Source organism: Topomyia yanbarensis, chromosome 3 (genome assembly GCF_030247195.1).
Source record: "Topomyia yanbarensis strain Yona2022 chromosome 3, ASM3024719v1, whole genome shotgun sequence".
In the NCBI taxonomy this organism is placed as follows: Eukaryota; Metazoa; Arthropoda; class Insecta; order Diptera; family Culicidae; genus Topomyia; species Topomyia yanbarensis.
Genome location: NC_080672.1, coordinates 160,093,960 through 160,111,369, shown reverse-complemented (window position 1 = coordinate 160,111,369; position 17,410 = coordinate 160,093,960). Strand labels below are relative to the sequence as shown.

General features: G+C 42.0%; 1 protein-coding gene across 10 annotated transcripts in view; it reads right to left on the bottom strand.

Moving 5' to 3' along the window:
• The window catches only part of LOC131693645 (uncharacterized), a 57,233-nt gene that overhangs the window by 26,092 nt on the left and 13,731 nt on the right, over positions 1 to 17,410 (bottom strand). For 5 of the 10 annotated variants that reach the window (XM_058981641.1, XM_058981640.1, XM_058981646.1 and 2 more), the window contains exon 2: positions 14,836 to 15,284. The exons of 1 other annotated variant lie outside the window; for it this stretch is intronic. The gene's annotated coding sequence lies outside the window, so the exon portion shown is untranslated. Of the gene's footprint in view, positions 1 to 14,835; positions 15,619 to 16,193; positions 16,479 to 17,410 lie in introns of all 10 variants that reach the window. 4 more of the 10 variants (XM_058981645.1, XM_058981644.1, XM_058981648.1 and 1 more) reach the window with 2 other exon arrangements.

Sequence of the window (17,410 nt, the reverse complement as noted above, 5' to 3'; positions counted from 1 at the left end):
CCTTTATGCATTCATTGCAGAATTTATTAAAATCGACATTTTCTGCGTGTTCGTACTCATCACCCTGTAATTCCGTAGCCGGAAGTCGGATCCATTAGAAATTCAATAGCAGCCTATGGGAACGTTGCACCTTTCATTTGAGACTAAGTTTGTCAAAATCGGTTCAGCCATCTCTGAGAAAAATGAGTGACATTTTTGGTAACATACACACACATACGCACATACACACACATACATACATACACACACACAGACATTTGCCGAACTCGACGAATTGAATCGAATGGTATATGTCACTCGGCCCTCCGGGCCTCCGTTAGAAAGTCGGTTTTCAGAGCAATTGCAATACCTTTCTATTGAGAAAGGCAAAAATTTCACCTTTTTAGATTCATCGCAGAATTCGTTAGAATCGAGATTTGCTGCGTGATCGTACGTATCACCCTGTAATTCAGGAACCAGAACTCGGATCCACACAAAATTCAACAGCAGCTGATGGACCTTTCATTTAAAATCAAGTTGTCAAAATCGGTTCAGAAAATTCCGAGAAACTGATGTGGACAAATCAACAAATTTTGTTTTGTAACCATACACTTCAACTCGTAATCCGGGACAAGATGTCGGTTGAAAATCAAATTCAATAGCAACCTATGGGAATAGTATACCTTTCATTTGAATCTTAGTTTGTAAAAATCTGTTCAGCCATCTCCAAAAAACCGATGTGGACATTTTGTTAAGAAATCCGCACATACACACATACATACATACATACATACATACATACATACATACATACATACATACATACATACATACATACATACATACATACATACATACATACATACATACATACATACATACATACATACATACATACATACATACATACATACATACATACATACATACATACATACATACATACATACATACATACATACATACATACATACATACATACATACATACATACATACATACATACATACATACATACATACATACATACATACATACATACATACATACATACATACATACATACATACATACATACATACATACATACATACATACATACATACATACATACATACATACATACATACATACATACGTACATACATACATACATACATACATACATACATACATACATACATACATACATACATACATACATACATACATACATACATACATACATACATACATACATACATACATACATACATACATACACGGGGGCAGCAGGGACAGGAAGGACAGGAGTCTAGGGGCCTAACGAACCCCCCCCCCCCACAGCCCTACTGCGAGTTGGGGAGTTTTGCTAGGATATGGTGGGGCTAAGATTGGGCTCTTCTGAACCTCTAAAAAAAGCCATAACTCCGAAAGCAGCTCCGACGAAGCGAGTCTGTGCCGCTTCTGCTAAGATCCTAAGATTCCAATAATCTAAGATCTGGGCAATAAAAGCACTCTAGCCCAACCGGAGTGCCAACCGGCACATCAGGATCGACGCCAGTAACATCTTGATTATGGTATACTGGCCATGGCGAACGGCAACGGACAGGACACGGATGACGAAAAGGATGGCGACTTAGGGCTGACAGGCGTGCTGTTCTACTCCCTGAGTAAGGAAGGATGACACCGACGTGAAATGGCGAGTGGGCTAACAGCATGGCTGCCTCCGTTCCAACAAAACCCTGGCAGGTCTCCGGGTACGTTCGAAACTCGCCATCATTTGGTTGGTGGTACTAGGTTCGGTTGAAGCATTCCCGATTTACGCCGATCCGGCTCTGAACACTACTCCCCATGAGAGATGGTGTCAACCCTTGCATGACCTCACTGCTGCTTTTCGGCAGCATAGATAATCATGGGATCGCGAGAGGCGACTATGTGCAGCGAGTGGAGATAGCGGCCCGGAGTTGGGACCCAATAAAATAAAATGGAGAAACAACAAGCAACCGATATAAATGGAGCAGGCACGGCAAATCCGTTTGCCAGAGGTGGGTTGGTGAGGTCACCACCACCAATAGTAGCTGAAGTCACCCAGCAAGAGCAGGAGGAGGGGAAGCCGAAGCAACAGCAACAGCAGCAACAAAAACAGCCGGAGCAGAGCGGAAGGAGCTACACTCCACAAACGCCAAAGGTAGTGGTAGCGAGGCACTTGGTGGAGGAGCTCCACAAGTTCGTGGACATGAGAAACAATGTCCACAAAGACATTAAGGAGATGGTCATCAAAATCCGGAAGGCGCTACTGTCTGCCGTGAAAGAGTACGATACGGCAACGCAGAGAGCAGATTCAGCTGAGCGAGCATCCGCGTCGGCTAAGGCCACTGTCCTCCTAGCCCCTCCGAAACAGGGTAAGGAGAGGCAGATTGGAGTGGAGAACACGCCAGTTCCCATAACTCCAAAGAGGACAAGATCCTCACCAGGAGAAGAAAGACCAGGCGGGTCAAAGAGGCAGACGCTCGAGGATGCTGTTGCTGCCGAAGAAAAGGACGCCACCTTACAGGGTGAAAGCTGGAGCACCGTTGTAGGTCGGAAGGAGAAACGCGGGAAACAGCAAAAAAAGAAGGAGGAGCGAAAAGGGGAGCAGAAGAGGAAATCAGAACCCTCGGCTCGTCAGAAGGCGCCTAAGGGAGAAGCCGTGCTCGTCAAAGCAAATGACGAGACTACGTACGCCGCACTGCTCAAAAAGGTCAGAGAGGACCCGGAGCTGAAAGATTTGGGGGAAAACGTGTTAAGAGTCAGGCGTACCCAAAAAAATGAGATGCTCCTCGAGCTTAAAAAGAATACTACGACTAGTAGCTCTGCCTTGCAGGAGACTATAACTAAATCAATGGGTGGAAAGGCAGAAGTTAAAGCCTTAAGCCCGGAGATGGTAATCGTGTGCAAAGACCTCGACGAAATAACGACGGAAGACGAGCTGAGAGGTGCTATGAAGCAGCAGTGCAAACTGGGCGAGGTGCACATGACGATCCGGTTAAGGAAGGGATACGGAGGAACGCAGATAGCGATGATACGTTTACCGGTAACCGCTGCAGACAAGGCACTGGAGGTAGGTAAGGTTGCAGTTGGATGGTCGAGATGCCTACTGAGAGCCGCCCCACGAGTAAACAAACAAGCAGAGAAATGCTTCAAATGTTTAGGCTTTGGACATTTAGCAGGGGCTTGCAAAGGCCCGGACAGATCCGGGATGTGCTGGAAATGCGGAGAGACGGGCCATCTTGCGAGAGACTGCACGCAGAGGCCGAAGTGCTTGCTTTGCACCCCAGCGGAAGGAAACGACCATCAGACGGGTGGCTTTAAATGCCTAGCGTACAAGAAGGCGACTGCAGGCCAACGGTGATGGAGATGACCCAGATAAACCTGAATCACTGTGATACCGCACAGCAACTGTTGTGGCAGTCTACGACAGAAACTATGTGCGATGTCGCTTTGATCGCAGAGCCTTATCAAGTCCCCCTAATAACGGTAACTGGGTGGCGGATAGATCAGGAACCGCAGCGATACAAGTAATGGGAAGATTCCCTATCCAAGAAGTGGTAGAACGTTCCTATGAGGGTTTCGTGATAGCCAAAATCAACGGCATCTTCGTATGTAGCTGTTACGCTCCCCCAAGGTGGACAGTAGAGCAGTTCAGCCTAATGCTGGAGCAGTTAACCGAGCAGTTGATCGATCGGAAGCCGGTAGTCATTGGTGGTGACTTCAACGCCTGGGCTGTGGAATGGGGCAGTAGAGTAACCAACACAAGAGGGTGTATCCTGCAGGAAGCTCTAGCGAAGTTAGACGTACGATTGTGCAATGAAGGCTCTGTTAGTACATTTTGGAGAGACGGGAGGGAGTCCATCATAGACGTCACATTCTGTAGTCTCTCATTGACGGCGAACATGGATTGGAGAGTATGCGAAACGTATACGCATAGTGACCACCAGGAGATTCGCTACCGTATCGGCCAACGGAACCCCGCGGCAGTACAGAGAAGGGTGACCGGCGAACGAAAGTGGAAGACGAAAGCCTTCAACAAAGACCTCTTTGTTGAGGCACTTCGGCCGAACGGCGGGATCGAGAACGTGGATGCGGCTGACCTAACAAGAAGGATTGTGGCGGCTTGTGACGCCACAATGCCGCGAAAACTGGAACCACGCAACAAACGGCGTCCAGCTTACTGGTGGAACGAGACGCTTAGTACGTTACGCGCTGCTTGTCTCAGAGCCAGAAGGCGGGCCCAAAGAGCAAGGTCGGAACCAGATAGAGAAGAGCATAAGGCATCGTTTCGGGAAGCTAGGGCCGCTCTAAAACGGGAGATCAGACTTAGCAAGTCAGAGTGCCACAAGGAGCTATGCCGAGAAGTAGACGCCAATCCCTGGGGTGACGCATACCGAGTCGTGATGGCGAAAATGAAGGGTCCGACGACGCCAGCCGAAATGTGTCCGAGCAAGCTGAAGATAATCGTCGAGGGTCTTTTCCCGAAGCACGATCCAACTATATGGCCACCGTCACCGCACGGCGAGGAAGAAGGAACAAACATGGATCGGCAAGTGACTAACGACGAGCTAGCAGAAGCATCGAAGCGCCTAAAACCAAAGAAAGCCCCTGGTCCGGATGGAATACCAAACGTGGTACTGAAAGCTGCGATCCTGGCATATCCGGACATGTTCAGGATAGTGATGCAGAAGTGCCTAAATGAAGGCAACTTCCCCGAAATGTGGAAGGTCCAGAAGCTGGTGTTGCTGCCGAAGCCAGGGAAGCCACCTGGCGACCCGACCTCGTACAGACCCATATGCCTGCTGGATACACTCGGAAAACTCCTGGAAAGGATCATTCTTAACAGGTTGACGAAATTCACGGAAGGTGAGCGCGGACTGTCCAAGATGCAGTTTGGTTTCCGCAAAGGAGCATCGACAGTGGATGCAATTCGGATAGTGCTCGAGAGTGCCGAGAAGTCATCTAAACAGAAGCGAAGAGGAGATCGATACTGCGCTGTGGTCACGATAGATGTGAAGAACGCGTTCAACAGTGCCAGCTGGGAAGCCATCGCTACAGCGCTGCATAGAATGAGGGTTCCCGACTATCTGTGCCAGATCCTGAAGAGCTACTTTGAGAGCAGAGTGCTACTGTACGAGACGAGCGAAGGACAGAAGTCATTGCGTGTCACAGCGGGCGTTCCTCAGGGATCCATTCTCGGTCCAACCCTTTGGAACGGGATGTACGATGGGGTGTTAACGCTGCAGCTGCCTAGGAAAGTGAAAATCGTAGGCTTCGCGGACGACGTGTCACTAACGGTGATGGGTGAGACACTTGAAGAAGTGGAGGTGTCGGTGACGGAGACAATAGACGCGATCGAGAGCTGGATGAACGGGGTCAAGCTGCAAATAGCTCACCACAAGACGGAGGTGTTGTTGGTCAGTAACTGCAGATCGGTCCAACGGATGCAGATCGACGTCGGAGGGCACGTGATTGCATCGAAACGTGCATTGAAGCAATTGGGAGTTATAATCGACGACCGGTTGAGCTTCAACAACCACGTTGATTACGCCTGTGAAAAGTCGGAGAAGGCAACGACCGCAATAGCGAGAATCATGCCAAACGTCGGCGGTCCGAGAAGCAGCACGAGACGTCTGCTATCTACTGTTTCGTCATCGATACTCCGATATGGGGTTCCTGCCTGGAGTGCTGCGCTGAAAACCAAGCGGAACCGTGAAAAGCTAAACAGGACATTCCGACTGATGGCCGTACGAGTCGCGAGTGCCTACAGAACAATATCGTCGGAGGCAGTATGCGTTATCGCCGGGATGATCCCCATCTGCATTACCCTGGCGGAGGACGTGGAATGCTATCAGCGGAGAAATGCACGTAACGCTAGGAGACAGGTTCGAGCGGACTCGTTGGCTAAATGGCAACAGGAGTGGGACAACGCGGAGAAAGGAAGGTGGACCCACCGACTCATCCCAAATGTATCGGCCTGGGTACATAGGAAGCATGGAGAGGTGAACTTCCATTTGACGCAGTTTTTGTCCGGGCACGGATGCTTCCGGAAGTACTTGCATCGGTTTGGACATGCTTCGTCACCCCTTTGCCCGGGTTGTGCGACCGTGCAGGAGACACCGGAACACGTGGTCTTCGAATGCCCTAGATTCGAAGAAGTTCGTAGGGGTATACCTGGTATGACAGCGGACAATATCGTCGAAGAGATGTGCCGTGACGAACATACCTGGGACGCTGTCAACAGAGTGGTCTCGAGCATACTCTCCGAGTTGCAGAGGAAGTGGCGTAGAGACCAACAAGAAACCGCAAATCGGGTTTCGAGAGAAATTCCGCCGCCGGGGAACTCTCCAACTGTGTAGACTAGGTCCACCGCCGGGGACCAGTTGAGTAGTGCGTGATGTAGCACCGAGTTGGGTCGTCGGGGCGCCTGAGAACCGGACGTCAAGCTTCACCGGAATCGCTGAACCGACCTCGACATCCTTCCGGGTAGCTCGTGAGTAGGCTATATCCACCGCCGGGGATTGGACCGAGTAGACCGCGTCGCAGAGCTAGCAGTGAGTCGTTGGGGCGCCGGTGAACCGGAAGTTACGCTCCAACCGGAATCGCCGGATAGACCTCAGCACCTACTGTATGGCCCGTTGAGTAGGCTAGATCCACCGCCGGGGACTAGATCGAGTAGATCGGACGAAACGGAACGAGAGGAAGCCAAAGAGCTCATGAAATTTGTGGTGCTAAAACAAAAGAAGAATCGGTACCGGGGGAGCCTCCTTCGCCGGGGAACTCTCCGTCGGCGTAAGCTAGATCCACCGCCGGGGACTAGACTGAGTAGACCGCGACGAAATACCACCAGTCGCAGGTCGTCGGGGCATCAGCGAACCGGACGCTCTGCTCCACCGGAATCGCCGAACTGACCTCGACATCTGGTTGGTTGGCTCGGTTTCGGGAGAACTTCTCTCGCCGGGGAATTCTCCGTCGGAGTAGGCTAGGTCCATCGTCGGGGACTAGACCGAGTAGTTCGCGAACAAGTCTGGTGCTCAAAGAGTAAACGGCGTTGAATGGTGCGAGAAGGGAGTTGCGGTGCTAACCGGCACAAGCGAGCCGCAGGGCTCGGTGAAATAGACAGTCAGAAGTTTGCCGCTCAGACTGTACTCGTAGGGGAGGAGTACTAAGCCTCGACTCACAGCCAGCTTTCCGACTGCCATGCAGAGCTTGCCAGTCTGTGTGGATAGTAGAGAATTGGTGGTGTGTAGAGGAGTGGGGCTGTCACCCTACGGAAGAAACGAACTAGTAAGTAGTTGAATTAGAGTGCGTGCTATGCACATAAAAACCCCTCCCCGAAGTAATGCCGTAAGGTAGTGCCGGGGAGGAATCAGGTTCTGGGCAAGAGCAGTGGTTTTTAGCGGGTCGGGTGATGGCAGCCCAAACCCGTTCCCTGACAATGGGGTTTTTGTACATTTTTCCTCACTCAGGGTTTTTCTGAAAATTTTTTTTACTGCTCCCAAAAAAAAAAAAAAAAAAAAAAAAAAACATACATACATACATACATACATACATACATACATACATACATACATACATACATACATACATACATACATACATACATACATACATACACACATACACACATACATACACACAGATATTTTGCGATCTCGGCGAACTGAGTCGAATGTTATATGAGACTCGGCCCTTCGGGCCTCGGTTAGAAAGTCGGTTTTTGGAGCAATTGCGTAACCTTTCTATATGAGAAAGGCAAAAGAATAGTATTTAATTAGCTTAATCAGCATGAGTTCAATATTATCTTCATGTGATTATATTTTGAAATGTTGGTGGAATGGGTTTAAAAGTGGAGGGAATGGGGGGTTAGTAGAGTGGGAGTGGAGGATGCGTCAGAAATCCTTCATCTTATTTTGGTATACGGGGTGGATGAAGGAAATGCGGGCGTGAGGGTGGTCCAAGGGGACGGTATTGATGAAGGAGGGAGATGTAAGGGCAAGGCGGAGGGGCTCTGATGCAATACTCAGCTGCATATTTTGCCTTCCATTTGAGACTTGGTTTGAGAAAATCGGTTCAGTCATCACCGAAGAACCGATGTGACTTTATTTGGGGAATATGCCCGGAATTCCGGACTTCCGGAATCGTCGATAGTGGACAATATATTCAAAGAATGTTTGATTGGCAATCAGTGATCTAGATCTGCGATTAGAAGTAATTTGGTGACCATTTCAATAGTTTTTAGCCTCTGAGGTATTACGATTGTACCGATTTATATGGAAAATTCCAGTGTATCCTTACTAACACCCCTGTAACTCCGGAAGCAAGGGACAGAACAGAATGAAATTCAGCAGCTGTCAATGGTATTACTGTATCTTTCATTTGAAATCAAGTTTGTAAAAATCGGTAGAGAATTCGTTGGGGAATGGGTGTGATATTAGCTTAGGAACTTGGCGGGTTCCCCGGGGGCGTCATGAACTGTCATAGGTGGCCAATGTGGTCAAAGCTGCTTTGATTCATCATTAGTGATCCAGACCCGCAAACTAGAGTAATGTTACATCAATTTTAATATGTTTTACATCATTTGAACATCATGGTGGTACCAGTTTATATGGGAATTTGCTGTGTGACTGCACTCTTCAACCCGTAACTCCGGAACCGGAAGTCGGATCAACTAAAAATTCAATAGCAGCTTATGGGAGCGTTATACCTTTCATATGAAACTAAGTTTGCGAAAATCGGTTCAGCCATCTCTGAGAAAATTGTGCGAGTTTAAATGACACACACACATACACACACACATACATACACACACAGACATTTGCCGATCTCGACGAACTGAATCGAATGGTGTATGACACTCGGCCCTCCGGGCCTCCGTTAAAAAGTCGATTTTTACAGTGATTGCATTGCCTTTCTTTATATGAGAAAGGCAAAAAGAATCCGCCTGCTACCACCAGATTATTATTAAATGATAAGAGCATCCATATTCTAACAGCAGCATTCACCCAAAGTTTTCAAAACATACTTCTTTTCAGCTAAAATTACACATAATGCTAGATTCGGTAGGATAAGTAATCACTAAAGACTGAATATTTTTTCGCTCTGGCGCCCAACACCGCCTTTAGGCGGGTAAATTATTTTACCAAAAAAGCTAAACTTCCGATTAATTCCACTAAACCAGTTAGCAACTACTGTGAAATGGTAGTAACAGGCTACTCAAAAACATTTTTTTAGTTATTGAAATTTCCAACAAATAGTTAAAATTTGTTTAACGAAGATTACCACTAATCTCAAAATAGTTTTTTTCCACGTTTTCCTCGAATTTTCAACTTTGAGCTTCGTTTGCCTTTGACAGGTAGCTACGAATATTCAAACAATGTGTGTGTATGAAAGGTATGAGCGTTGGGAAGAAATACTAGTGCGGGCGACAACATACAATCATGTTTTACTTGTTTTATTTAGATTTCTGTAAAGACCGCCTAGAGGTGGTGGTGGGAACTAGAGGGTTAAACGCGAGATAGTGTTTAGTAAGTCCTCCTGCTACAAGGAGCCGTGCAGAGAAATAGACGCTAACCCCTGGGGCAACGCCAGCTGAAATGTGCGCTGACAAACTGAATATTATCGTAGAGGGTCTTTTCCGAAGCACGACCCAACCGCATTGGCTTCTATGCCTGCTGCATGCTTTTGATAATCTTCTAGAAAGGATCATCCTCAACAGGCTGACAAATTACGCTGAAAGTGAGAGCGGACTATCACAGAGACGGTTCGTGTTACGCAAAGGGACTTCGACGGTGGACGCCATCCGCACAGTCATCGTAAGTGCGGAGAAAGCATTGAAGGAAAGGAGAAGGGGTATTCGCTACTGCACTGTGATTACGATCGACGTGAAGAACGCATTCAACAGCGCTAGCTGGATGGCTAGTGGCATTGGCACCCGAAAAATCCGTCCACAGCATAACAGTGTGCAGGTTAATGCCACCACTTCCGAAAATCCATAGTGTCTACTTTATTGTACCGTCCAAATGTTCTAGCCATGATGTTGGTCGTTTGGCATGCGAGCAGAAAATGATTCAAACAGACACTCGGTTCCTCTATTTATAACCTCTCGTATTGGATTAAGCCATTTAGGCGCTTCCTATTACCTCAAAAAACTGCTTCATGAACGCTTCCGTTTTTCGCAAACCTTTCAATTTGACCGATTTTAATAGACTACTTTTATTGCACAGATATTAAATAATTACCAATATCATTTCTAAATCGACTGGTGTACAGACAAATGAAATATTTGTAATAATAGCGGAGTTTCAAGCGGGCAATCCTTAAATAGTTTCGTTACATAGGAGATTTTTAAGGTCAAAATTAAAAATCGTTCTTTCACAAATTGTAGCCGAAATCAATCGCTTGGTGTATGAAAATATGTAGGTCTTAGTTTTGAAGCCAAAATAATCTGCCAAATAAATGAAATTTCTATACTTCTACCTAGTTGTTTTAATTTTTTGTGGAAATATAAATTTTAGTTTCTACAGAAAATGTAGCCGGTCATAATCAAGGTAAGCGTTCTCACAATAGATCTAAATACTGGACGCAGTGGTTCACCTCCAACAAAAAAGAAGCACTCCCACTTTTTCGATATTGGTATTCCGAGTATTGATACTACTACTCTCTTTGAGATTCTATTTTCCCATATTCATGATGAAATCCAAATTATTCGATAGAGGCATGTTATAACCTTTCATCCTGGCAAAAAAAAACAAAAAAATGCATAAAACCACCATCAAGATGTGTCTAAGGCATTTAAGCTGTTGAACATATCAGCATTTTAAAACCTTCTATCCTTTTGCAAGGCAAGGTATGGTTATAGGCCACAGGTACAACAAGATATTGCATCGCACTTAATTCAATCGAATTGTCATCCTTCGTCTATATGTCACGCAAGCCACCATGCAGATAATGCAATTTACATCTCCCACGCTATGCATCGGTAGGACACGTCAATGCGGTCTATCTCCTTAGGGCTATGTTCCAGGTGGCACCATTCGACCCAGCAGTATTCATCTAATAGCAGCGCTTGTGTGGTGTTATTGCATTATTTATTTGCCGTTTGTGCATGAATCAAAAATAGTCTCTCGGGAATGGACAGAAAGCTGCCACAATCTGTGATGACAATAGTAGGTCAGAGCTTCCTGTCGGAGTTATCCCGATCAGAGAAATGTAATAAAAAATAACGAACATAGCTATGAATTTGTAACAAAATAGTCTGTTCTATTTTTTTTTTTCTTCTCGTTTACTTGATACGTTAGCATAACTGAGGCGTGGCATAGTGGCACGACGAGTGACAAAACCCCAAAAATCAATGTTTTGTAATTCTATTGTAAATATTTATTTAATCTCTTCTCTCAGTTTGAATAAAGGTATCTCAAAATTTTACTATAATCGGATGAAAAATGAATTTTTAACATGTCGTTGAAGCAAGTGATGTCGAGGATTTCTGTTCAATTCAATTCATTAGAATTGTTAGTACCTTAGAGTTTCAAATGGCGATATCTCAAGAACTACACAGCCGATTGGAGCAATTTTAAGTTCATTGAAAAGAAGAATGAATATGCTAAACTATAGATGGGAGATTTTTGTGCAAAACTGATTTACGTTTACTCTGCATCAAAAAAATCCAATTAAAAAGTTTCATATCTTATCAGTAATTTATCTTTATACGTCTTCCAATTTTTGAAATAGTCTTCCATGGGTCACTTATCATGAATCTAACTCAAAATTTAGTGTAGTTTCAAAATATAGGGCTCATCTTGCGCATTTTTGCGCCGAAGTTGGTATAACTATGTTTTTGAAAATACCCATATGGAGACGCCCTGTAGCTCATAAATCTCCTAACAAACTAATTACTTAAACAACATCATATTACTGAAAAACTAGTGATTTTTACTAGTTTTGTCAACCATTTCTGCTATCCGATGAGATTGGCTACTGTGATAAATATTTTTATTAACCCTTTAACGACCAACGCATTCAAATGCAAAAAGTAGTCGAAAAAATGAAACATGGTATATCAAAACTAATAGCAGAAATGGATTCAGCGACCCAAAATTAGTTAAAACCCCAAGCTTTAGCCACATAGACCAATTTTTATAATTTTGTCACAACTTTGTATTGTATGAACAGGTGCCACTGTACGTCGGTTTGTTAAGATTTTTACAATATGTAAAACTTTAAATTAACTTTCAATTGTTCATCGAGTCTTGTTGACACAGCTTGCTGATGCGTGTTGAGATCTAGAGATGGTCGGGTTTCAATTTTTTCGAACCCGAACCCGAGAGCTCGAAAATTGAAAAACACGAGCCCGAAATTATAAAATTTGAAAAACCCGAACCCGACCTGAGCCTGAAAATTTTAAAATTGAAGAACCCGGGCACGACCCGTACCCGAGAATGAAAATTTTGTCAAACCCGAACCCGACCCGAGCCCGAGAATTATGAAATTTGGAAACCCGAACCCGAAAATTTAAAATTTGAGAAACCTGATCCGAATCTAACTTGCTAATACGGAGAATCAACCAAAGATCTCGAAGATTTTTAATCTTAGGCACCCAAGCTGGACCCTAGGCTCATCTAAGAATAGTAGAATTACTCGAATCTGAAGAAGCACCATACGCGTTGAGTTATATCTGCCTATGGCAAAACGAATCACTGGCGAGTACAATCCGCATTTATATTTACTATTATTTAACGTTGAATTTGTAATGTTCTAAGAAACTTATAAATCGTCGATATCTTAACCGGAAATTAGGATAAATCGGCGGCTAACTGATGGGGAAACAAAAAGCTTAAGGTTCCACTGAGAATGCCTCAAAAAGCAGCCATCTTGGTAAACGAAAAAAGCAGTTTTTTTCTCGTACTATTGGGAAAATCTTCATGAAAATGAATCAATGTGTTCGGGGCATTGGTAGAGTATTACTGATTCATTTTCATGGAGTCAAGTAGTAGGGCAACAATAGGGGCGCTCAATTAGAGTTTTCGTTGCGTTTGTGTTATTATCTTGGTTCTTAAAAACGAAGAAAAACTGTTGGTAGTCAATTTGCAATTACATTCCATTGATTGTAGGCCGAGTAATTAATGAATTAATGTGGCACCCTACAAATAGGATGAAAATAGGCGCTTTACCCTAATTATTACACTTTTTGTCTAAAGTGAGTCAGCATCGACTTTCGTGGTAGTCGTGAGATACGTGCTAAGTATAATAAGAATTTAATAGGCATTTCCACAATTATATTGAACATAACCAGCTATAGAATCGTAATTTGGATAAATGAGAAAGGTACAATTGCACCACTAGGTGGATTAAAACAGAATTTTCGAGTTAATAGTACCGTAGCTGTTTTTTCTTTTACAAAATCTTAGAACTCGAATAATGATTTCTTTTCTTGTATATAGTTGTCATGCCGTGGACAATAAAAATGTTATATATATATATATATATATATATATATATATATATATATATATATATATATATATATATATATATATATATATATATATATATATATATATATATATATATATATATATATATATATATATATATATATATATATATATATATATATATATATATATATATATATATATATATTTGAAAGCTTTCAGGGCCGATTTCTTCACCCTCGTTTAACTTTTAAATCAGGTTTACCTAAACCTGGCTTAAGCGTTAAGCGAGGCTGAAGAAATGGGCCCTTAATGAATTTTAACAACTTAAAAATTCTCGTGTTCATGATTGAGAAAGGCACAATTGCACCGCTAGGTGGATTAGAACAGGTTTTTTTCTATAGCAATGCACTTTGTGATTTTTAGAAGGGAGAGTTTTGGTGCAATTAATTATTAACTAAGCGTAACATTTTATGATCATACTAAAACTAGAAATAAGTAGAAAAAGTTGTTCAATTTTATAAAGATTAGGGGGGATTATTTAGGGCTATTTTTAAGTAGTGGTACTGTTGCGCATTTCTTAATGAGATTATATATTGATCAATTAAAATTAGAAGACAGGGGGCACATAAGTTTTGTTAAGATATTCAAGGGTTGAGATGGGGAGGGGGTGAAGTCCTACATATGGGGGGGGGGGTGATGTTAACTTTCAGTTTCCAGCATCCGAGTTCTCTAGTTTCAATGATCTTGAATTTTGAAATACAAATGATCGAGCGTTTTCCGGCTTTCGATTCTCTCACTGGTAAAACCAAAAAAAAAATGCCTTCGATTTCATTGGGTCTTAGGTGCGATGCATCTTGAAGTCACAATTTCAGCTTGCCTTTTTGAGAGTTAAAGGGGTTTTAGATGTCATTTACAAACAACGGCTTATAGCTTCGGGACTATTACGAATAGAGAATTTTGGCCTGAATTAAAAATTATCTTAAAAAAAAGGTCAACATTTCTGAAGACCTTGTTTTTCAAAAAATGTTGCAATATCTCGCTTGTAAGGGGATTAATCACTGCTACTATATCAGCAAAATGCAGGTCTTGGATCATTTTGAAACATCTTAGAAGAAATTATTGTCGTTCACTTTACCGTTTTCGCGTAAATAATTTACCGCAGATTTTGGGTAAAACCACTGTGAAGTGGTTGACCAAAAATAAGTTTCCATAAGCCAAACATTACGAAATGTACCTTAAATATTATTTTTTAAATGTATAACAAATGTATTACACAACAAAAAAATTTTCGATTATCCGTATAATTCGATTATCCGGAGTGAAATTTTTCTGAGCACTACGGATAATCGAATCTGGCGTGTACAAACAAGAAAACAACAATGATGATGTTTGAATGGAAGCCTACCTTATTAATGCTCAACCTCACTATCAAGCATAGCATTCATAATTCGCAAAAATTTCACGCCACGTTCCTCCGTTTTTTAAATGACCGTTTCGTTTAGTTGTCATCCTGTCATCGTTTTTCGCGAATGAACACAAACACACCCCACTGGAACATTACGTCTCATGTTTTAGGACTCTTCATTATCCTTTGCTGAACTAAATTGCATGTTCACCGTCATATGGCTAAACCTTTAGATTTCCCTTCCCCGCGTATATTTCGATTATTTCCAGCAAAAGTGAAACCTTCACATCAAAGTTGTATACCCGACACTCATCTCTCAAATCGTTTTTTTAACCATCACACACGGTATACAGCTTACAATCCCTTTAATATACCATTTTTTCTTTCCGACTATGTGCCACTGTTTCAAGATACCTATTCCTCCGATTTAGGTTTTCCTTCACTGCGATCTTCTCGTGTGCATATGGGATATGTATCTCAATACTGCCACGGGCTCAGTGATGGTGATTATGGAAACTGTTTGCAGCCAGCCCTCCAACGCACCCTAGCTTACTCTACTTTAACATACGACTTTGCTGGGCATGGAAGGAAGATCCATGAACGCGTGTGTCGATTTCCCGGTGAAGAGTATCTGCACAATCGGGTAACGGAGTGGAGCAGACTTTGGGGAGTAACGGTGGGTCAAAGTGAAAACGCTCGATATAAAACAAAATGTTGAAGGTCGTATTGGGTATACTTAATTTCGTTTCTATTTGTTGTTGAATGTTTATTGTAGAAAGCCTTCTGGGTAGATTACAGAAGCAGAATTTTATTTACAGATGTGAAAGAATACATATATATATATATATATATATATATATATATATATATATATATATATATATATATATATATATATATATATATATATATATATATATATATATATATATATATATATATATATATATATATATATATATATATATATATATATATATATATATATATATATATATATATATATATATATATATATATATATATATATATATATATATATATATATATATATATATAGTTTGTGAAAATTCGCTGAGAAAAGTTATTAACTAAAGAAGCATAATGACTTCAAAATAAATAGATTTTATTATTAATCATAGTAACCCTATTTGAATTACTGCATCTGCCATACGGGAGCGGTGGGTGGTAAGCCTAGTTTACACTTGTATAAGGATGGAGCTATTCAAACAGGGTTGCTATGATTAATAATAAAATCCATTTGTTTTGAAGTCATTATGCTTCTTTAGTTAATAACTTTTCTCAGCGAATTTTCACAAACTTACATTGTTCCACGAATGTGTTCAGTAGTAGAATACCTTTAGAAATATATAGTGTGCTCATGAATTCATTGATGAGGTGATTTTTTAAGAATTTATTTTCAATTTTCACCGATTTTCCATACTAATTTCCATATAAACTTTGAAATTTTTGGAGGATCCGTCGACACAACCGATCGGTACCAAAATTTGCACAATTACTAAGGGCCATGAAAGGAATCAGTAGAGCCTGGTGGAGCTAAAAGTCAAAAATTGAACCAGTCTAGTAGACATCAAACCAATTCCACGTCGAGGAGCGTAATGACCAACTCTTGATGAAATTATCTGAAACAGGAAAGGAATTTCGGAAATTGGTGTAAAAAAACTGAAAAATCTTATATTTTAAAGTATACTGCGGAGAAATATTTTTCCGTGATTCATCGACTGGCTATGTGTATATTATACAATCTCAAACAAAAAAATCAAGTCAATCCGTTGAATAGTTTTGGAGTTATCGTATCCGCCAACTTGAAAAATGGTTTCGTGGAACGATCGATCTTCGTGTGTGGCAACAAATAAGCGCGAAGAATACATGGCTGTTGAAAATAATAGGAGGTCAATGTGGCCACTGAGATTGAGCGAGACTATTCAATACTAACAGCGAATAAAAAATCGATTTTTTTACCCATTACACCAGACGCTTCCCTTAAAAGGTAAAGTGGCCCTATTAAAGAGGGTGCCGCAAAATTTTATTAATTACACTTCCAATAATCGATGGAATGCGTAGAAATTGGCATCACAATCATTGCTTCGTTATTAAAAATCAATATAACCAAAACAGCCTGAGCAGGAATTATCACGCATGTAAGTAAATGAGTCCTGTTAATAAACCACGTCAACAATTAAATCTAGCATTTTCACATGAAAAGCTATTAGCACTCACACAACTTCTCCGGATAAAAATGAAGCACTATTTCTCCGGATAAATAAGTTCCGCGGAAAATGAGCTAACTGGTTTATCACCGTATCACTGCACAGTAAAGCCGCTCAGAACAAAAGTTGACCAAAATTTCTAAAACTTTCCAAATCACGAAGCTAGGTTATTTTAGTATACTTCAGAGTTTACAATTGTCGCATTCGACCAGCAATAAAAAGGCAAACATATGATGTATCATTGTTTGCTCTCCAATTTTTCTCGACAAGACAGCATTAGATCACATCTATTCGCTGTATAATATGAGATGATATTTTCCCGCCTAATGTAAAACTACAGAATA